We start from the raw sequence: 24,253 nt of genomic DNA on the forward strand, positions 1-24,253 counted from the left end.
CACCATATAACAAAGATATTCAAAAGAAAACTGCAGCTATAAGAAAATGAGTACATGGAGAAAAATCTTTAAAGATAATAGTCTTTAAAGTCATGTGGGTATTCTTTGAGCAAAGATAGTTTGAGGAACAAATATGTTGTTATTTTGCATTACTTTTCTTGCCTATACTTAATAGTACTATTTATATATATATTTTAAAAAATCAGTGTATCTCTGGGTTATTTAGTTACTTCCAAGGAGACAATAATGTTTTTTTCTGGAGTTTGAAAATTCATATGCTCTTAAACCACAAATTCCTCTGTCTCCCCTGATATCTCCATCAGTTTTTTCATATCTACTTTGATGTACTGTGCTCAACTGCTGTGGCCAACCATACCCTCAGCCTCACTAGGATTTCTGTATTTTTCCTCTATTTTTAATTCTATAGCTTCCCCATAATGGGAAGGATAGCTACAATTGGAGACTGATCTTTTAAAATGGTAGTAGTCTTTTTGGGATTCTTATTTCAAATAAACTCATTTCTCAGTGGAAATATTACCTCTCAATCATTAGGGTTGGACATAAAGGAGGTAGTATTTAAAAAGATCTCACTATAGATTCCAAAAAATTTGGTCTGCAGAAGTCTATAACAACAGTAAGTCAAATTATAGCAAGCATTTGGTATTTGGCCACAGCAAGGCATTTAGTCTATGAACTTTATGTTTTTAAACTTGTGGATGGAACACATTGATGAAGGGAGTCAAGACAGTAGAGGTGGTAATCAGATGATAAAGAAATCAAGAAAGAGCTGTATTGGTTTTAGGATTTTATAACATCCTTCAAGACCCAGATGTCTTATAATGTCTTGTAATGGCCTTTGCCTTCTGACTGTCCATTTACTAGTGATATGACCTTATATTTCAAGATAGGTTTTTAACAGATCTGATTTTTTATTACAATAAGTTGATGAATTTTCTGAAAGGTTAATTAACACTGGAAGCTGTTGACTTATCCTTGTATGCCTATCACCAACTGGAAACACACATATACTGAAAGCACTGGGCTCATTAGTGGTTTATTAGGATTATATTTGGCTGATTATTGCTCATATATACTGAGGAAAATTATCACAGAGGTGTACCTGAGAAGAGATATACATGAAATAAGATATTCAATTAAGTGAAAAGTAATTAAACAAAGATAACTTTCTCTGTATTGTCATCTATTTTCTTTTTATAAATATTATTTTGGCAAAATTTATTTTATTTGATATTTCACATAAGAGGGCACTTTCAGTGTAATTTAAATTATATATGATTTAGTTGTGTTTACTTTCATTTTGGGATGATTATCTTCTTTCTGAGGCACTATTATGTACAATATACTTTATATTTATATACTTCTGTTCTTTATTGTGATTAAATATTTTGAATGACATTACAAATCATTATGTTAGCACAGAAATTTAAAGAATTAAAAAAACAATTGATGGAATCATTTTATTTTCAACAACTTCCAATATTCAAGCTTCAAATATTCAGATATTACAGATATTTAAATATATATATCATACATTTATAAATATATAACATAATTATTTAGGTTGTCATAATAATAATAAATTTCTATTATGCTTAAATTTTATAAATGCAAAAAAGTGTTTGTTTATACTTTGTGTAAAGTGAAAACATATGTTGGAAAAATCTCAAGGTAATGCTAATTGACCAAGCAGTCTACAAAGAGATAGCAACCCTAGAAACAATTACAAATTTGTAATGGTAATGGAAGGATTTTCAGAATAACCAAATCTCAGGATGAAAAATATCTGTACATTGACTTTCTGAAAAACACAGTCCTTTGTTAATGATATCTCTGTGAATACACATTCAACACATCCCTAACTTTTGGATAAATAAATTTCTTCAGTCACATGAATGTCAGGCATTACTATATTTTATGTTAAATAATAATAATAATTGTGTACTTTTGGTATTATTCCCAAGCAATTTTCTTCATAGGCAGAGAAGCAGCTTTAAGAATCAAATCAAACCACACTACATCATTCAGTGAAATTTACAGCAGATAAGTAACACAGAAACATGAGAGAAAATGAAAGACAGAAAAATTACTTTTCTCAAAAAAAATCTATGCTCATCTGAATCTTAAATCATGTATTCTTTTCCCTTTGTATCATTCTTGATAGGGTTCTTAGAGAAAAAAAATGGGTTAAAGTGACTGAGCTTCACTGTCAAGAGAAACCTATGGTCAGGGATATATCGAATTCCCAAAGCTTTCATTATTAATATTTTATGAGTCTCACTGATCTGTCCTATCTAGAAGAAAAATTTATCTTTCATTTGTGCAAGAACTGCCTGCCGAGTAATAGATTTCGTGTCCATAAGCTGGGTGGCAAAATGCAAACAGCAGCAAAGGTAGGAGGAAGCAAAGTGTTCACTTTATTTCTTTTACTCGAGTCTGGCTGCACTTTACTGGAGTTGCAGAGTCAGCCAAGCAAAATGAAAGATCTTTGGGGAACTCTGAAAGACTGTCAGCTCTGGGCCAACATACTTTGGCCGGCACACGTGAATGCCCATATGTTTAAGCTGACTTCTAAAGGTGATGATTTGCTACGGTGACTTTTTTTGTTGTTAATGTAACTTAAACGTTTACAAGAAAGTTTGGTGCCTACAACGTTGGCAACTCATTTACTCAATAGTGAAAACTGTCTTCCTTACAGATGAGATGACTAAACGCAAATTGATGATCCTCGAACACTTTGGACTGAAAAGGCAAGAGTTTTTGCCTCTTGGTAGGGTGTGGCTTGCCTCAGCTGAGCTAAGATGCCATGTAGGCTCATCTATGACACCGGAGCTGAGTATTTCCTGGACAGTATTCATCTACAGAAAAGTAAAACAGAGAAGGGAGGTCCAGGACACTCTGTCACAACACATTGGGTGTCTGCCTGTTAGGTCCCCTGAGACCACAGATCCGTCTGGATTCATAGGAAGTTGGAGGATGATTCCTCCATGTGGTAGAAAAAATAATTTCTGGAGAAGTGTATTTAGTGTAAAGTCAGGAAAACAAACAAACAGACAACGAGAAAAATAATCTCCTGATTTGGGGGAGGTTGGTGGGGGGATGGGGTAACTGAGTGATGGGCAATGAGGAGAGCACTTAATGGGATGAGCACTGGCTGTTATACCATGTGTTGGCAAATTGAATTTAAATTTAAAAAAATGTAAAAAAAAAAAGAAAAGTAATAAAATATACATTGTATACCAAAAAACCCTCCTGATTTTGAATGTTTTCCTTTGCTTGAAAATAAAGATTTCAAAACTACATGAAAGAACTGAGATTCTTTTCTTCAGAGCTCTTACCTCAATTTCTAATTACATATTAACTAGTAGGATTATTTAACATCTTTCAGATCTCTTAGAATAAAAATTAAACCCTGTTCATTTTGGTGCACAATGGTATTCCCAGTGTCTTGTACACTGTTGGCAGGCAATAGGTGTTCAGTAAGTTTTTACTAAAAGATTTGCATATTTTTCATTTTCATCAGTGCCTACTAGCATGTTTTACATAATAATCCTTAATGATGTTTTCAGTGAGAGTAATGATTTATTCAAACTGCAGCCACAGATTATAAATTCACATAAAGCACTATGTTAGAAATAAGTTGATACTAATTAGTCTAAGATTAATTTCTGGGGCTCAAAGAGTTGACCATCTAGTTGAGGGATAAAGTATATGTGCAAGAATTATATAAAATGTGAATTATTAGTGACAAAAGAACATATTAGCTATAATTGTTTTTTTGTCTTTTTAATTTAAAATTTTTTTATTAGCTGTAATTGTAAATAGGTATCAGACACACAGAAATGAAGGCACGTTCCTGATAAAGAGAACTCTATGAGTAAATACTTTGGAATCAAAAGGATATAAACCACAAATCATAAAAGGTGTGGTTTAGGGTGATACAGCTTAGAATGACCAATAAGAAAACACCACTCTGGTCTATAAGAGCCGTCTAAACCTCCTTCTCTCATTGGTTTGTTTAGTTTTTATAGTAGGAGCAAACATGATTCCCACGAACTGAAAAGATCCGTAATTCAACACTCATGCTAATATGATATTACCAGAACTGTGTGAGAATGTTTCTTTTCTCAAACTCCAGCTGGTATCTTGTTTTTATCTGATCTCCTCTTGTGATTTAATCATCTTTTGATATCTTTATTCTCTCTTCTTTATATTTCAATTCTTTTCTTATTCTCATTTTCCCTAATTTGTTTGCCTAACTCCTTGGCATCCTCCCCCAAACTCTATCAATGGGAGTGGAATAATTAGTTATTTTTGGAGAAAAGTAGTCATTTGTAGATACTCCCTAGCTGAGTAAAATTGTTGCTTGTTGTTACCCATCAGTGCATTTACTATACCAATAGTTTCAACAAATGATTTTTTTCCCATTAAAATTATTTCAAGCACATTTCTGAATAATTTTAACTAATTCAGTACTTGTTTAAACCTTTGTTTTCCCAATAACTCATAAGTCCTATTAAGCTATACCCATCTTAGTTAAATTTGATGTCAGTTTGTTTTAAAAAAAGTATTATTTTAACAAAAACAATGCACTATGCAGTATGTGAAATGAATAATCTATTTTAAACAGTAATATAACAACTAAATGTTAAATAAGCAAATACAACACCCTTATGGGGAAGATTTTCTGGACTTCCTTGACTTTAAAATCAAGTAGATTTCTTTAAAGCTAATATCAAACTAATTAAATTTATTACATTTTATATGTATAAAAGATTGTTCTTTATATTCCCTAGACCTTGAAAATTCTCTGAACTTGGTGATTCCATAATAATATATTTCTGAAACTATGTAAAATCTCTCACTAATTGTTTATGTTCATATCCATGAAGGTTATTTGGTGTCTTTGTGTAGATATAACTCACCAGTAATTCCCCTCTTCTTTTTCTATTCAAAACATCAATCATTTGGATTTAGTTTTTAAACCTATTCACTTTTTTCCTCATAATTTCTATTACTATAATTTCTATTAATCATGGCTTTTTATTTTTAAGGGTCATATTTTATTAAAAAAACAAATAGTGGTTTTTGTTGTTCATTTGCTTGTTGATTCCCACCCCCCCCCCTTTTTTAGAATCATTTCACAATAGTTACACCTTATTCAAAGACCAGGGGAACTTTTTAAAAGCTAAATTGAAGTTTTAAAACTAGGGACTTGACTAGGTATAGTCCTCTAATGACTCTTTTTGTCTATGAGCCTCAAAGTATTTAAAATTTGTGTTTAAAAAAAAAAAAACCAAAACCACAACAACAACAACAAAAAGTTACTAGATGATGTAGACTTTCATAGTCTTTCAGTTACTACTGAAAAATGCGGAATGTTAAATTCACAAATTCCAAAGAGGAACCATATGGTCAAGCCCAGGAGAAGGGTAGGGAGTTCATTGGGGAATCTAGGGTGGAGAGAGGGGAAGTAACATCTAAAATCTCTCTTTTTGACACAATGGCATATAACAATGACCTTGAGGAAAGGTCATAAATTAAGGGAAGGCATTTCCTGCATTTTCTCATCATAACTTTGGGAGTCTTTTCTACTCCGAGTATCCAGGCTCCAAGTAATGTTCTACTTCTCACAGTAGCTACCCTTTGACTTTTCAGTCTATCCCTATTTAAATGCTGTCTATTGACCCTTCCGACCAATTAGATAAGTGAATGTGGTAACCTATTGCCAAAATAATGTCTGAAAATGCAAATGGGGTCAGGTCACTCTCGACTCTGATCCTTTTATTAGTTCCTCATTGTCTATTTGGTAAATAAATTTCCTAGCCATATGTTTTATTCCCACAAGAATTCTATGCCTCAGCCAAACTGATTTATCTGCCATTTTCAAACACATTTCATGTGAGCTTTCATGCTTCAGCGCTTTTGAATATATATTCCATTTTCCTAGATAAAACTCTGATCAAGTGTCACTGTGTTAGAGTGTCTGTAAGTCCTGCAGTGATGTTGGTTACTCTCTTCTTGAGACTACGATGAAAGGAGTTTGCCTCTTTCTGCAGACTTTCTGGGCATGTCTATCATCCTAATGCTGTGAAGTCAAGGGCAGAAATCATATGTCATTTTTATGTTTGGAAATTCATAGATATTCAATAATTACTAAGTGACAAATGTAATGAATTAATATGGCATTTTCTCACTAATTGGAGTTTTTTAAAAAAAAACTTTTTAATACAATAGATTTCCCCAGAAGACAGAATTTTGAATTCTGCGCACTGTTACTTAAGGAAGTATTTTTGATTTGGTGGGTCTTTCTGGACCTTTTAAATAATGCATTGCTATAGATTTACTTAAATGTAAGGACTTTTGAAATCTAGATTTTAACCTACATTGCCTCACTTCTTTGCTTAGTCGTTAACTAAAACTTTGCTTAGATGTTTTTATAAGACAGAAGAGGCTCTAAGTAAAAATATACATTTAATTAACAGTGAGTATTTTTATATCTATATATTTTAGCTATTATTAGGATTTGGGGATCTAAATTATCCCCAAATTGTAATATTCCCTCATAATAACTGATACATAAATGCTATAATAAATCTGCTAGAGAAATAATGTAATCAACCCTAAAAACCTCATCAGAGAGATGATAGCTCTCTTTCTGACCATTCCTTCTAGTAGTTTGTGTAAATAGTATAAATCCCTCCAAAATCCATAAAATATTTTGTTTCATGCCAAATATAATGTTCAAACTCTTCTTATAACCTCTTTCAGTGAGAAAAATAAACTTGGTGGTCTACCCATAATGAGAAATATTTTCCCTAGTAGTTTGCATAATATTCAATAAGGCTTACATCTTAATTATACTTTAAATTTTATAGTGTCTTTTTTTAAACAGATATTGCCTTTATTTATTTATTTATTTATTTATTTATTTTTAAAGATTTTATTTCTTTTCTTTTTAAGATTTTATTTTCTTTATGTATGAGAGACAGAGGGAGAGGCAGAGACATAGGCAGAGGGAAGAGGCAGGCTACCCACAGGGAGTCCATGTGGGACTTGATCCCGGGACTCCAGGATTACGCCCTGAACAGAAGTCAGATGCTCAACTGCTGAGCCACCCAAGCTTCCCTAAATTTTATAGTGTCTTAATTCTGTAAAATATTTGAAATATATTATTGTCTTGGTATAAGACAGAGCCAGTTGGGATCCCTGGGTGGCGCAGCGGTTTGGCGCCTGCCTTTGGCCCAGGGCGCGATCCTGGAGACCCGGGATCGAATCCCACGTCGGGCTCCCGGTGCATGGAGCCTGCTTCTCCCTCTGCCTGTGTCTCTGCCTCTCTCTCTCTCTGTGACTATCATAAATAAATAAAAATTTAAAAAAAAATTTATATTTAAAAAAAAAAAAAAAAAGACAGAGCCAGTTACTTTCTTTTGCATGTGGCTGTCCAGTTTTTCCAACACAATTTATTGAAGAAATTGTCTTCCCCCCACTTGTATATTCCCAGCTCCTTTGTCATGAACTAATTGATCATAGATGCATGGGTTTATTTCTAGACTCCCTATTCCTTTCCATAAATCTCTCTGTCTATATTTATGACAACATCATAGTGTTTTGATACCCACAGCTCTGTATTCAGGTTTGAAATCAGGAGCATGATGCCCCTAGCTTTGTTCTTTTTTCTCAAGATTGATTTGGCTATTGAGAGTTTTTTGTAGGAAAACAAATTTTTCAAAAGTTTTAGGATTATTTGTTCTGTTTCTTTGGAAAATGTCATTGAAATTTTGATAAGTATTGCAATTGAATCTGTAGATTGCTTTTGTAGTATGGACATTTTGACAATACTGATTCTTTCAATCTATGAGCATAGAGTACTTTCCATTTATTTGTGTCTTTAATTTATTTAATTAGTGTCTGTTAGTTTTCAACATATAGATCTTTTACTTCTTTGGTTAAATTTTTGCCTAGATATTTTATTCTTTTTTTTTAAAGATTTTATTTACTTAGAGTAAGAGAGAGAGAGAGAGAGCACAAGTGGGGAGGTAGAGGGAGGACGAGAGAGAGAATCTCAAGCAGACTCTGTGCTGAGTATGGAGCCCCATGTGGGGCTTGATTTCACAAACCTGAGGTCATGACCTGAGCTAAAATCAAGAGTCTGATGCTTAACTGACTGAGTTACCTAAGTGCCTGGATATTTTATTCTTTTTATTTAATTATTTTTTTAAAGATTATTTATTTATTTATTTATTTATTTATTTATTTATTTATTTATTTTAGACAGAGAGAGAGAGAGAAAGAGAGAGAGAGAGAGGCAGAGACACAGGAGGAGGGAGAAGCAGGCTCCATGCTGGGAGCCTGATGTGGGACTCGATCCCGGGTCTCCAGGATCACGCCCTGGACCAAAGGCAGGCACCAAAGGGCTGAGCCACCCAGGGATCCCCTTATTATTTTTAATGTAAGTGTAAATGGCATTGTTTTCTCTATTCCTCTTTCCGATAGTTAATTATTAGTGTTTACAAACATAAGAGATTTTTGTATATTGATTTTGTGTCCTGCAACTTTACTGAATTTATTTGGACCTTTTTGGTGGAGTCTTTAGGGTTTTCTATACACAGCATTATGTCATCTGCGTATTAGTAACAGTGGTACCTCTTTCTTTCCAATTTAGTTGCCTTTAATTTATTTTTATTCCCTAATTCCTCTGACTAGGACTTCCAATACTACCTGAACAGAAGTGGTGAGAGTAGACATCCCCGTCTTCTTCCTCTTTTTTATTTTTTAAAGATTTTACTTATTTATTCATGACAGACAGAGACAGCGAGAGGCAGAGACACAGGCAGAGGGAGAAGCAGGATCCATGCAGGGAGCCCGATGTGGGACTCAATCCCTGGTCTCCAGGATCAGGCCCTGGGCTGAAGGCGGTGCTAAACCGCTGAGCCACCTGGGCTGCCCCCCTGTCTTCTTCCTAATTTTGAAGGAAGAGCTTCCAACTTTTTACAATGTTAGCTGTGTATCAACAGCTTTCTTTTTCAACAACTTTTGATATTATCTTTACTCTTCAAATTAGAAAGGAGACGACAGAAATTTGGTAACTTCCCTAAGGCAACATATAAGTATGTCTTTTTAGGTTTGAATTAAAATTAATTCAAGACATACAATCTAAAAAAATGTCTCCCTGGTGTTTACATAGTCTCACCATGATTTTAATAAAGATGCAAGAGTTCATTCAACTCTAACAAAACATGTTTAAGTATGAAACATTTTTTTATCTTTTAGATGGTAAAAAACATACTCTGTTTTCAAGTTTTTCCCTCAAATTCTTTCCAATTTCAATATTATTATTATTATTTCTTTAAGATGTTATTTATTCTTTTATTTATTTTTTATTTTTTAATTTTTTAATTTTTTAAAAATATTTAAAAAATTTTATTTATTCATGATAGACATAGAAAGAGAAAGAGAGAGATACAGAGACAGAGAGACACACAGAGAGAGAGGCAGAGACACAGGCAGAGGGAGAAGCAGGTTCCATGCAGGGAGTCCAACGTGGGACTCCATCCCGGGTCTCCAGGATCACTCCCTGGGCCAAAGGCGGTGCTAAACCGCTCAGCCACCCAGGCTGCTCCCAATTTCAATATTATTAATGAACAGTCTTACATTTAAGAGTCCTTTAAGTTTAAAGGATTTATAAATATATCCATATTTTTAGGAATACTATTTGATTTAGAAAAATATAACACTGTACAAACATTCTATTCAATTCATATGTCACCACATTCCATTTCCATCTCCTAGTGTTCACACAAGCCCTTTCTTTGTGGTCTATTTATCTCTTTATTCACATGTTTATTCACCTCTTTGTTGATTTCTTCTCCCTTCAGAAGGAGCCATAATCTTCCTGAGGAGCCAGGCTGATAATAGGGTTTCCAGTGTCCATTCTGTGGGTTGGAAACACCTGTCTCCTCTGTTCTGTGGTGAGAGGCAGATGGTCCATTCTATGTCATCCCTCCCTCCTAAAAGATACATCTCTGCTGTATGAGTGTGAAACTTCAATTTGAACTGATTACAATGAACTAAAATGAGACGGGTCTATCTCCTAGGTTCTTGCTTCTCTCACTTATCCGTCTCTGTGTGTCAAGAGCACCAGTAGAACAGCCTCTGATAGGACTCTAATACTGGTAAATTTATCATCCCACACTGGCTACTTTAAAATGCAAATCAGTACACTGAGACTGACCAGAGAAGTGGGATTCCAGAGGTCTTACACAAAATGAAAATGAATAAATAAAAGAAATAAAGCAAGAAACAAGAGAATGGATATATGTCTTCTTTGTTCTCAAAGAAGGTGGAGAGGGAAACGTACAAATAGGACTACCTACTTTGAATAATTTAATTAGATATAAAATGAAATGAGGCCTACAGTTTCAGTTTTTCCAAAGGAAGTAGAGACCTCTGGATATGACAGACCTATTTCTGGCTCAAGGCCTTCCCATCAGTTTTTTGATACAAGAGACAAGCCTCTTGACAGATTGACCTCTTTTAAGTCATTTCAGTAAGAGAATAAAGAATGGTTTTTCCTTCATAGCATTTTTCAAGAGGTTCCATGTCTTTTCATTTGCTTCTTTAAACAAATATAAAAAAGTACTTAGGTGAAGTTCAAGCAACTTTCACAATTATAAGTTGTAAAGAAACAGAAATGGTCTATAAAGTTTAAAATCCATCCAGTTGCTCAACTACATATGCAAAATGCCCATTATAGCTTGTGTCATTGTTGGCTATTTAATGACATCATAATATCATACTCATACAACCTAGAGAGTCCAATAAAGTGGAAAAAGTTCACTCATATAATTATAATAAATCACCATTAATGATAAAGTTCTATCCTAAGAATTATAATTTGATCAAGCTTTGAATTAGGTAAATGTATAACCACCTAATTTATAGCTGTTAGAGTAAAAAGAAAGAGAATTCAAAATGACTTAAGAAAAGAGATGTGACAGGCCTATCTGTGGCTCATGGCTTCTCCATCAGATTTTTGATACACAGAGGGAGGCTTTTAGGCAGATTGACCTCTCAAGTTAAGAAAGAAACATTTCTTGGTCAGATTCCGGATCTTCAGAATATTTGAAGATTTCAGCCCAACAAGGACTTATTCCTTCTTTCAGAAAGTGGCTTTAAGGAGTGAAATCCTGGGTTTGGAAGGATGACAAGGAAACCTCTTGGTGGACAGACATTTCACAATGCTCCTGGGTAATGGGGTTGCCCAAGAAAACACTTCTGTAGAAGGTAATGGAACAGGAAGAGGAACATTTCATAAACTCCCTGGAGGAAAGTTAGGGTAGGAAGGGTGTCCTGCTCTCATCAATTTCCCCCATTGTACCATCCCTCTATGAGCCTCCAACCTAGTAATGGGGTAGAGGAAAAAAGCCTTAGTCAACCATTTTACTTTCAAGTAAAGAGATGGATAGTGAAGATGCAAATTGCCAGAAGCATCTTGAGTGTTTTGCTAAACTTCTCCATAATATTGCTGCCTCTGCCTTGATTTTGTGTGGCTGACAGCCTGCAGAGGCCTTGATCTGACACTAGCCCCTCTGCTAAGGCATGTCTTTACTGATGAGGGCAAGATAACAGCTTGCATAATCACAAGCAAATGTTAGTTCCTGATATGATACCCCAAATGTCCTTGTGATAGTCACCTGCACCTTCTGAGGCCTTCCCCTTGTGCCCCCCTTTGATAAGACCCTTGCAAAGCTTACCAAAACTCTTCAATTTTTTTTTGTTTGAATTGACAAATTCAGTGTTAGCCTGGGAACCCCAAAGTACTCTACTCACCAACTCTACTAAAGGTATGTGCCCCTGGTCCTGCTGTACCCTCTGTCTACACCCTTTCTTGACCTCTCCACGTGGTCCTGAGAGATATACCATGTATCTTCTCCAGGACCCCTGAGTAATAAACTTTATTTTTCAGTTCCTTCTTGGTCTTTTGTTGAACCACAGCTGACCATCTGACAGCCCAGGGCTCAAAGGAATTTTTTTTTTTTTTAACGAATGAAAATCTAACAAAGGTGCAATACCTAAATCTCTAAAGACTCTTTCCACCAGATTCCATTTTAAAGGATACAGGGCCATCAGTTCTATTGACAGAAAGCATGTAATAGATTATGAGTCCTGCTGATCAAGGTTGATGATCAGAGGCAAAAAAAAGTAGTCATGTGCTCTTGCACAGCAAGAGCAGGAGCAGAATTGGTCAACAGAGAACATAGATTATGTATCTACAAATCTTTTCCTCTGGACACAACCCTTATTAACTTAGAGGATTCCCTGATTCTCTTGGGCTTTTGCCATATGCCAAAGTTGCACTATATCTCTAAAATTTCAAATTTAACATCCACTTCAGTTAGTTTCAGTCTGTGTGTGATCTTTTCTCTTAACTCATTAAAATTTCTCAGACCAGCCTGCTCTATCAACCACATGTCATATATTTTCTTACCAGGGGCAGTGATGCAGATTTTTTTTATTTAAAGATTTTATTTTATTTATTCATGAGACACACACACACGCACACACACACACACACACACACACACACACAAAGGCAAGACACAGGCAGAGGGAGAAGCAGGCTCCATGCAGGGAGCCTGATGTGGGACTTGATCCTGGGACTCCAGGATCACAACCTGAACCGAAGTCAGACGCTTAACTGCTGAGCCACCCAGGCGTCCCAATGATGCAGATTTTTAAGGAACAAATTATTGTTTTTTTAAGTTTGGTATTTTTTTGTTAGGTATTCTACTCTTCAGGGTTATGGTTCATGTCTCCATTTTGCAAAATTATTATTCCTCTTTCAAAACCATTTCTTTTCTCTACAGTTAGTTTTCTGGGAGAGTAGATATTTTTTATTGTTGTTAATTAGTTTGTTTTTTCATTTCTTAATACAGTTTAGTCATTAAAATTCTGATGAAGCTTTTGAACCTCACTTTCAATCTCTGCATATTCTGACTCCAAGGATTCATTCTCATTTTGCAATTTTGAAATGTCATAATTTCTTTTATCTTCTCCAGTAAACACACACACACACACACACACACACACACACAGACACAGACACAGACACAGAAAAAGCCTGCTTCTTCCTCAGTCTGTCTGTGTGAGGGACTGAACCAATCTAATCTGTAATTGAAGTGAGTGTCTGGATTTTATGGGTTATTGAAGCATTCTTTTTACTACCCAAGCTTTCCATGCCACTGAATATCTTTCTCCCACTCTGCCGCCTTGCCCCCAAGTAGTTGTAACAATGCAACAGATGAAAGGCTTGTAGGCCATGGGGTAGGCTATTTTAGCTCTTCTCTCCTATACCAATCTTTGTCAAGTCATGGCCTTGCACTTAGTAGAGCTCCTCTTTGAATGCTACAGAAATGCCTTTTGATGGAGACTCCTTGGAATTCTAACCATCACCCTAACCCACAAGACCATTAATAGCTTGTTAAAAATTATGCTGATTTCTCTTTGTTCCTGTCTAAAGCAGATTGCCTCCTTCCTCTGCAGTGCCCTTAGGGGTAAAAACAGTCATGAGATTTCTTTCTTTCTTTTTTTTTTTTTTTTTTAAATTCTGGGAAGCGTTCATCTTTTTCTGGAATTTGGCTACTTAATTTTGTGTCTTTAGTTCTCTGAGGAGTTAAAAACATGATTTTGTTACTTATCTGGCTTATTCTCAAGTATTCTTTTAATGAACATGTCCCCATGAAACTCTTCTCTGTCTCTCGATTAGGACAACTCTAGCTACAAAGATATTGATTCAAATCAAACTTGAGATAATACAGATTTACTTCTCAAATAATGAATCCACCAGTGATGCTGTTCCTTCCACAGTGATTGGATCAATAATAGGATTCCAAACTAGAAAATCATTAAAGTATATCCATGAGTTTTAGATTTTACTTCTATTTCAGAAACTTGTTACCTGCAGTATCAAAGCCTCCAATACTAACATTCCACATATAACGTGGCACTAAGCGAGGTATGAACAGTGTAGAACATGGGAAGTTGAGTAAACAAATAAATCTATACAATATTCTCATTCTCAGTTAATGTCTATTCTATCTTTCCACTCCTCCAGGCCAGTCAGAATCATTCTTAGCTCTACCTTACAACCTATATCTAATTCACCAGGAAATCTTGTAAGCCCCACCCTTAATATAACTATGATATAACTATGGCTCACTAAAACTACTATTATCACTTTGGTGCAAGTTACCATGATTTCTTACAGAGATTTACTAATAATATGGTTTTAACTCATCTCCATTCTTTCACTCCTGCAACCTTGACTCTGCCCACCCCAAAATTATTCTAGTTAGAGTAGATCAACCTTATTAAAACAAGAGTCAGCTAACCTATTGCCCAAATGAATCATTATAATATTTTCTCATTCTTTTGAAATATTAATTACAATGGCCTAAAAGGCCCGCATTGATCTGACACCTTTCTTGACCTCATCTTCTCTTTCTCTGCTCTTCTTTCAGCAGCAGCCACACTGCTTTCTTTGTTGTTCTGTGCTTATTTGTCTGTGAGGTTTCTGATGTAGAAACTTTGCACTAGATGTTCCAGGTTTCTCTTTGAAATATCTTCTAAATATCTACATGGCTCTAACACTTACCCTCCCTCAAGCCACTGTTTAAATATAACCATCTCAACAAAGTCTATCCTAACCATTAAACAGTAAGTTCCTCCCTCTAAATGGGCATTTTCATACCTTTCAACTTGTCCCATTTTATTTTCCTTTTTAAAAATCTATCATCTTCTAATATACTATATAATTACTTTTTATTTGTCTTCTTAGACTAGATAGCAGACTTTACAAGAATAGGATTTTTTTGGGACACCTGAGTGGCTCAGTGGTTGAGCGTCTGCCGTTGGTTCAGGGTGTGACCTTGGAGTCCTGGGATCAGGTCCCACATAGGGCTTCCTGCATGCAGCTTGCTTCTCTCTCTACCTATGTCTCTCTCTGTGTCTCTCATGAATAAATAAATAAAATATTTTTAAAAAAGAATAGGATTTTTTTCTTTCTCCAATGGTTTTCAAGTACCTGGTAAATAATAAATATAATAAATATTTGTTGAAAGAATGAATCAACATGAGGGAAAAAGCTAGCCAACCAATGTTTTTCTTTTGAATAGATTCAATCAAGTTATTTACCAACAGCCAACAGCTTTTTTTCCTCTCAACTTTCACTTTGGTATAAATTGACAGTCTGTAGTGAAATTTCTCTTAATAATATTTATTTGTATAGATGGCTATTGTTTTTTAAGAGTTATATATCCCTCTCTGTATCTTTTTATGTAAGCTGGGATTTCAAAGCTGTATCATTCCCTACACATGTTTTTATAAAAATAATAAAATATTACTTGAACACACAGAGGTATACTTGCCAGAACATACCTAGAGTGGTAACTTCCTACCAGGTCCATAAACAATCAGATTCAGGATCATGTTCTGTGCTGAGTTCTAATAATAAAGTTAATTAATATATTTTTTAAAAAGTTGACCAGCCAAGAAATAAACTCATTATTTTGCCAAAATCCAGGGGGAAATGTACCTAATTTGAATATTCAAGAGAATGCTGGTGTTCTAAACAAGGATGAAATCAAGATTACCACGTAGAATATTAACATTTACTCTTTATTGTATCTAAAGAAAAAGCTCACAGCTTGGGTAATAATATAGATAGGCCTAAGGTAAAATTATAAAGTAATATTACTTTATATGTAGTGGTAGGCAATGTAGGATATGACATGAAAAAACAGTAAGACAGTAGGAGAGTGCACTCTATCATATTGAATGCATTGTGAAAACACCCCAGCAAGAAGCTATTCACCTTTGGTGGGTTAGGAAAGTATCAAGGCATCATGAGAATATGTAGACATGGGTAAAATGTAGATCCAAAAGAAAGTCAAAGCTAAAAAAAGGCAATCTCTTTTAGGGGGAAAAATCAATAGGCACTATAAAGCAAAATTCAGAGGCTCAAAAAAGGCAGAAAAAATTCATAGAGATAGCCCCAACTGTGTTTTGAGGTCTAATACAACGATGTAAATAATTTTAAAAACATGCTTACAGTTGGCTTATAACAGTACCATTTAGGCCATAAAATATATATTAACTTTACTTCTGGTTATCAACAGTAGCATTAGTAGTTAACATTTATCTAACTTTCATGAGGGCTTCTGCATTGTGCAGCATTAGGGAGCACATCCTATTTACATGTCAATGATTTCTCTTAGCATCAGGTGATGGCTTCACAATGGTACTATGTGGCAGTGGTTTACATATGTTATTAATTCATTGAATCTTTTCAATAATTGTATAAGTTAGGGATTTTTAAAATCATTAACCTTATATTAATTTCTCTACAGAGAAACAGAACAGATGGAAGATACATCTATATTTATGTATATAGATCTCTTTTTCTCTCTCCCTCAAAATGTATTATCTACCTAGCTCATGCAATCATGGAATTTTTAAATTCCTGTGATTAGCCATCTGTAAGCTGGAGAAATCTGGTGGTCTAGTTTTACTCTGAGTCCAAAGGCCCAAGAGCCAGGAGAGTCAATGGTATAAATGCTGGTCTGAGTGCAAGAGAAGACTAATGTTCCAGCTCAAACTGTCTGGCAGAGTGAACAAATTCTCCCTTCCTCTAACTTTTATCGATGCAGACCCTTAACTGATCGGATGAGGCCCACCCACATTGGAAAGAGCAATCTGCTTTATTTACTCTGCCTATTCAAATGCTAATCTCACCTGGAAAAACATCCTCATAGACACATCCAGAATAATGTTTGATCAAACAACTGGGTAACGTGTAGTTCAGTCAAGCCAACCCACAAAGTTAACCATCACGTCTCCATTTTACAGATCTAATGACTGAAGAACAGAGTTAACTACATGGCACAAATCAAATAGTTAATAAATATTGTAGCCTGGATTTTAATACAGGGAGCCTGTCTTCATGATCACTGTTTTTAACTAGGACAGTATACTGTGTCTTCAAAAGAAGACTTGTTGGATATCTTCCATCTTTTGGGCACTATTCTTAGGGCTTGGAAATAGCAATTAACATAAAAGCAAATCTCTTACTCTCATGAGCTTTCATTTCCATAAGCGTATTCAGACAATAAGTAACAGCTAATGCATAGGGTGTTTATTGCAGGCCAACTGCTGTTCAAAGCTCTTTATAAATATTAACACATTCAGTCCTCACAATAGCCCTGTGAAAGATTTGCCATTATCATCACTCTTTCAGAGACAATAGAGCTGAAGACAAAAGGATTAAGTGACTTGCCTAAGGTACAGAGCTAGTAAATGGTGCTTGCCCCCTCTTAAACACTTTAGTACATTCTCTTAGTTCTATTGCAACAACCCAAGCATTCTTGTTACTAAACTAATTTTTTAAGAAAAGACTTTCTGAAGCAAAGACACTGAGAACTTTTCTAGAAATTCCTGCACCTCTCATCTGTTTTTCCTCTCTACTATATTTTTAAATATACTAAGTCAGACCAACAAATCTGTTCTTGTTGCTGTCCACAAGAAAGAGGAAGATAAAATGAGGTAATTATAAACAAGTAATACAAATTAAAGAGCCAAATATGTTTGTGAGTGTATAATATGTGTCTATACATATATTTATATCTGTGAGTCTTACGACTGATGAATAGAGACACACAGGCAACCACACACATTCATTATACATCTGTGTTCTTTCCTCTTTCTTCATATATTTTGAGCAACAAAGCAAAGTGTGGATGGAAAGGTATTTGGATAGATAAATAGATGGATTGGTTAGATGAATACATGGATTTGTAGGCAGATGAGCAGGGAGACTGAGAGAGGGAGAGAATTCCATATACTAATTAATCACAAAGGAAATATTAAATGAGAGACTTGAAATGGCATTGGAAAAAGAGAACTAACTGTGCCAATATATTTACTCCCTTTTTACTCATGATAATGGCTTCAGGAGAATTATCTACTTTCTTAGGTCCTTACCCAGGTAGTTTTCTTCTTTGGAGGAGAAAAATATCTAAACCTCCTTAACCTTTAGCCAGAATTTCACATCATTAATAATATTATGGCACTGGAATATCTGAGAGGACTAGACATTTCCATTCCTTTATGCAATGCATACTTCAAAACAACTGCATATGAAAGGATAAAAAAATTCAGTCAAATATTCAGTTTTCAAGGGCTCTGAAGATTCTTAAGAGATCCACATGGAGTACTCAAACTACAACACTGACTTTTTAAAAAAATATATGCATTATTCCACAAAGTACAGACTCCAAAGTGCTTGTTGATTATTACATACCATTCAGTAATGGACATGGAAAAACACGTATTATCAATAGGTACTTCTGCTAATGAAGTTCTTAAGGGTAGATAAGTCTAGTTGGTTAGAAAATATATTTTCAGAAACATTTTTTAGTGCATTGAGACAGGTGTATTCAGAAATAAGCAGAATAGAACATTTGCTTAAATTTCTGTTACTGTTTCCATCTAAAACCATGAAGGGAAGAGATACTTAGGTTTTTGCAGTTTCTGAAGAATGCGTATGTCTCTTCAGTTCAGACTTCCAATTCATATTTCATGGTGGAGGTCAGTGTAAATCTCTATCCTCTTTCTAGAAACTATTACATAATTCAGTAGATGACAACAGGTAATGCTCTTGGCAGTGAACATTAATTCTTTTAATTTTAATGTTTAATAATTTAGCATTTATTTTTTTAATATAAATCCTCTTACCTATTAACTTAATGACAAAGCACTTTATTTATTTATTTTTTTTACAAAGCACTTTAGATGAAATACAGTGCTCTTTTATTTTTCCTCTGCAGACTGGAGAGCACCCAAAGGAGGTTGAATAGGGTTTTATCCGTTCACCAGGTCTTGACCTTACTGTCTTATTGTCCTTACTTTTTCACCCTGATTCTACCAACTTTGCTTCTGGCAAAAAAAGTCAGTTATGATTTTTAACATTTCTCCCAAGGATTGCCTTCCTGAAAATGATTTCCCAGCTGACATGAAGATTTCACACTGAACTACTAAGGGGACTAGTTCTCAAACTTTATTCCACTTCAACATACCTGAAAGATGGTATGTAATTCTCTCAGTAATAGTGACAAAGTGGGAGTTTTTAAAAGGTAAGCAACACAACCCTGCAGGGTGAGGCTTATAAAACCCTGAGAAAAATCTGACACATATGTTGTCTTTATTACCACTTTTAAGTAAAGGAGCTATTTTTGAAATTTAATCAAACACTCTAATGCATTCATATTTTTAACACATTATTCCTTTACTAAATTAGTCTACAGAAGACCAGGACTCAGAAGCAAGACCCCATTAGATAAAAGGACTTTAACAAGGAAAATAAGAGGGTCAAAAGCATTGGTTTTTGCTGAGAAGAGGAGACTCATGTCAATATAGTGTGTGAATCAGTAGAAAACCCTGGCAGACAAGAGGGGCATTTGTCTCTTAGGCATCCAGTCAAATTGTTGCATAGAGATGGCACTTTTTTTTTTTAAATGAGTGGGACTAGGATGGATTTACCCAAGGGAATAAAAGGACACAGAAAACAACCTTTGTATCTCCTATAAATGTAAAAACCTGAGAGATTATCTCTCCTACTGCTCCATTTAAGAATTTTGCCTACGTATCACCACTAACAAGGGAAAGGTGAGGAAAGCCTAGTAGACTCGCTGAGAGTCCAGGAAGCAGGTTGAAATGCTGAACTATGAAAGCCAAAGGAAAAGGTCAACCTGTGACTACAGAAAGGCACATTCAGCAGTCTCCTCTTTAAACTATCTAAGGATATCCAGTGGTCATCGTTAAATATCACTTTATAGTGCGGTCTAGTCTGATGGGAAGTTGTGGATTAGAAGGAGGGTTAGAATATAAAGGGCAGCAGGAAAAAGAGTATTTCCCTGGAAATTTACCTGAAAACTATAGTATGAGTGAGCTACATACACACACACACACACGCACAAACACGCACATTGTCAGGGATCCCTGGGTGGCTCAGCAGGTTTAGCACCTGCCTTCGGCCCAGGGTGTGATCCTGGAGTCCCAGCATCGAGTCCCACATCAGGCTCTCTGTGTGGAGCCTGCTTCTCCCTCTGCCTGTGTCTCTGCCTCTCTCTCTCTCTGTGTCTCTCATGAATAAATAAAATCTTTAAAAAAACAAAACACACACATTATCCATTTCCCCATATATGTTATTGAATATATATGTATATATATATTATACTGTATATCTGCATATATACACACATAAATCATATATGGAAAAATGGATAGTATATATATGTAAAATATGCAAAGATTATATATATGTACATATATATATATATATGCTAAAACTACAATCAAATTTCTGTGTAAACACTAGAAATGTGTAAACATTGAGCACAAAGTGAAATGGAGATCATTGGAAGCAGGTTCACAGCTCTTAACTCATTCCCACTCGGAGGACATGCTCATTGAATGGAATGGCCAAGTTATCAGTTTGCTTTCTCTTTCCCTCTCCCCACCACTTTTCTTTCTCTTCATTTTCTTTATTTTCTAGTTGATTTCCTACCATATTCTCATCCAGAAGGCTCTGAAGTTCTTCATGCCATGCCCTGCTATGCTGGGTGGCCATTGAGAAGAGCTCTCATGCTTGGATAAGACTGGATAAGATATTCCTCTAACCTTCTGGATGCTTCTTTACCAGAAGCGACTCACAGTGGCAGTGCCACACCATCTTGTCACCGTTTGAGCCCTGTTTTGGCAGGTGTTGTGCTGACCAGGCATCTTTTACTTACCATAGTGTGAGCTGCAACTTTCCACTCATCATTCTCTGATCCTTCTATGTAGATTTTTGTTTTGTTTTTTTTTTTGGTCTTTTTGCCTCCTGCTATACCTAAATATTTTTTAGCTAAAAGCTAAAGTTATTTCTTTGCCTTACCCAATCCAGCTCCTTTCCTTCTACTGGGAAAGCAGTTATGTTGGCTGTTATAGTTGATTTATTTGCCTTAGCTTACCCCTAGCAACTGACTCAGGTTTTTGTCACATACTTATGTTTTTGCTTCTTATTTTCTTTTATGTATTTGACTTTTCTCCTTTATTTTGATTACCATGAAAACTAAGCAATATGTCTTCATGTTGTAAGTGATCAAACAGAACATTTAAAAATGTTTAGAAATATATGAACTGCTATTAAAGCAGCAGCAGAGAGTTTAAAGAACTACCCCACCTGTCTATGGCTCAAATTGGTTGTAAAAATGTGTCAGTGAACACACACACACACACACACACATACACACACACATACTTCAAATGTACCATGAGTTCACCTGGAATCAAGATATTGCAACCAGAATTCCATGTGTGCTTCTGTAGCAGTTGTAGGTGGTTGGAGTTACATGTTTTACTCAAAATTAGTAGGTCTGAAGAAGAAAGAGGTTTATTAACTAGAGGGAGAACATATTCAAATAAATATGTTGCCCCATAAAGCTAGCTTCCTAGTGAGAGAATGATTAAAAACATAATTATGGTTTTCCATTACTGTAAAAATGCTTGGGTAACAAAATTAAAGTATTTAATTTTTAAAATAGGCAAAATACTCTCAGCATGGAAATATCTGGGGTTTTTTTTGAAAAAAAATATATATGAAATCAGGGCTATAAATAGTATAGATGTTTTCTAGGCATTCAACTTGAGGTAAAGAAAAAATTAAAGGTGAATGATATTTAGTTGATGTCAATAGAAATCACCATCATTTCTCTGCTAGTCAAAGGCATGTGGACAGAGGGAGTGGGTGCTAAAATATAACAATTTTAGTACTCTATGTTGGAGAAAATATATGTAGTTATTGTGGGTAAGAAAGCAGGGATAATGAAATATGAATTAAAAAAACTGAAAACTTTCTAAATGATGAGTTACATTCCAAAACCACAGTTTAGTAACCTATAGACATGAAAGAACAGTAATAAATTGGTTTTTATTGTGATTGATTCGTTGCCATGGTGACTTTTTTGCAATGATAGGAAGGCAGCATAGGCAAAGTGATTTAAATTTTAGAGTCTGTGATCCAAATCAGGGATGAGTGGTCATTGGATAGAAATTACAGACCTTATTTTAATCTCATATACATGCTATTACAGTTTTACATTTATTTTGGTAGCTGTTTTTGTCCCCACAAATTTACAAATTCACCATGAACCCAGCTGTGTGCAATATTCAAAAGAGAATGTTCATCTGGCACAACTGATACCACTAGGGAACAGTTGCTAATACAGACCCTGAACAGAGATGGAAAATATTTGTTATAGGAATTGAGTAAAGTGGGGGTGACATCTTAGTGGTATTTTACACTATTGTCATGGATGCAACTTTTCTGTATTGAAATCTTGTTCAACTGCTCAGTTACTGAAAGAGCCAGAGGGAGCATGCTGATTTATAAAAGGAATGATTAAAAAAAATGGGGTTGGGCAAACAAAGCCAACTATCTTGAAACATTCTCCTGTTGTTCTAACATATAACACTGCTGGGTGTGATTGGCTCTAGGTTCTGTCTCATGGGACGTGGTACAGAGGGTTAGACATTTAAGATGCTTGATTAAAATCTTTATTAAAAAAAATCTGCATTATGAAGCCTCCATGTCACTAGAGAATAGACACCTTATGTAGTTCATTACAGTTTGCAGAGTGTACTGTCTAGGGACCCCTTGCCTAGCGGGAGCTCTTAGTAGTAGAATCCTTGGCAGGCATTTTTCTGTAGGGAAAATACTGCCATTAGAAACCCTGTGACTCATGCATAGACGCTTTATGAGAACCTCTTTCAGAGGTGTCACGAAGAGGACCACAGCATAGTATAATCAAAAAAGCTCTGGACTGAGAACCAGGCGGTACTTCTAATTCTGGCCATGCCATTAAACCATCCATGTAACTGCAGGTTGGCCTCAATTTCCTTATCTGCAAAATGAGGACTTTGGACTAAACCACTTCCAGGGTCTTTTCACCTCTGAAATCTTATGATTCTTTTTGGCGTTACTGTATGTTTTTATTTTCCCAGAGGGATGAATCCTGTGACTAACTGGAAATAAAGCAAAAGCTTTTACTGAAAAAGGAATTGGTAGGCAACAACTCATTTGTCTTATAATATTTCTTTAGAGACATTCTGGAGCATATCTTTTTGTCAAATATGAGATTTTCTAAAAAGAGATTTAGTGCTAACATATATCAGCCGTAGTTTAGGAATCTTCTGAGAAAAGAGAAAAAACCCAGCACAGTCGTAAATGGTAAATTTTAGGCTTCAGTACAAAATTATCAAAAGAAAAGTTTATTATAAACACCAAACTATTATATGTGATATGAAATACATTTATTTTACTTTATTATTTTATTTTTTAGAGAGAGTGAGCAAGGAGGGACAAAGGGAGAGGGGGAGAGAGAATCTTAGTAGGCTCCATACCCAGTGCAGAGCCAGATGTGGGACTCAATCTCATGGCCCTGAGATCATCACCTGAGAAGAAATCAAGAGCTGGTCAATTAACCAATTGAGCCACCCAGGTCCTCCGACATAAAATATATTGAAAACTCTTCTCCCTCCAAAAAATACCTTTTTGAGGTGTATGTTCATTATAAAAAACTAATGGCATGGGGAAAAAACGAGCGGGCCTTTACAAACCGAAAATGAATTTGAATCTTTCAATAACAAAATAATTCTAACATGTTCTATTGGTTTTGTTCTCCTGGTGTTTGAAATCTAATGTGTCATAGACTAAATGTTTGTGCCCTCTTAAAATTTACATCTTAAAACCTAACCCCTCACATGAAGATATTTGGAGGTGGGGTTTTGGGAAACGACTGGGTCATGACAATGGAACCCTCATGGATGAGATTAGTGCCCCTAAAAGGACATCCCTAGAGAGCTTCCTCGCCCCTCTTGCCCCATGAGAACAATGAGAAGATGGTCTTCTATGAACCAGGAAGCAGACCGCACTGGTCAGTGAATCTGGTGGCACCTTGATCTTGGATCCCCAACCTCCAGAGAAATAAATGTTTGTTGCTTCAACCACATACTCTATAGTATCTTGTTATAGCAGCCTGAGCAGACTGAGTCAGAAATTGGTACTGAGAAGTAGAATGAAAATACCTAAAAATGTGGAGGTGGCTTTGGAAGTGTGTAATAAGTAGAGTCTGGAAGA

At 35.3% G+C, this 24,253-nt stretch overlaps 1 protein-coding gene across 11 annotated transcripts in view; it reads right to left on the reverse strand.

Annotated features, from left to right (window-relative positions):
- The window catches only part of MGAT4C (MGAT4 family member C), a 719,810-nt gene that overhangs the window by 53,035 nt on the left and 642,522 nt on the right, over nt 1–24,253 (reverse strand). The window lies entirely within an intron of this gene.

This window comes from Canis aureus, chromosome 13 (genome assembly GCF_053574225.1).
Source record: "Canis aureus isolate CA01 chromosome 13, VMU_Caureus_v.1.0, whole genome shotgun sequence".
Lineage (NCBI taxonomy): Eukaryota > Metazoa > Chordata > Mammalia > Carnivora > Canidae > Canis > Canis aureus.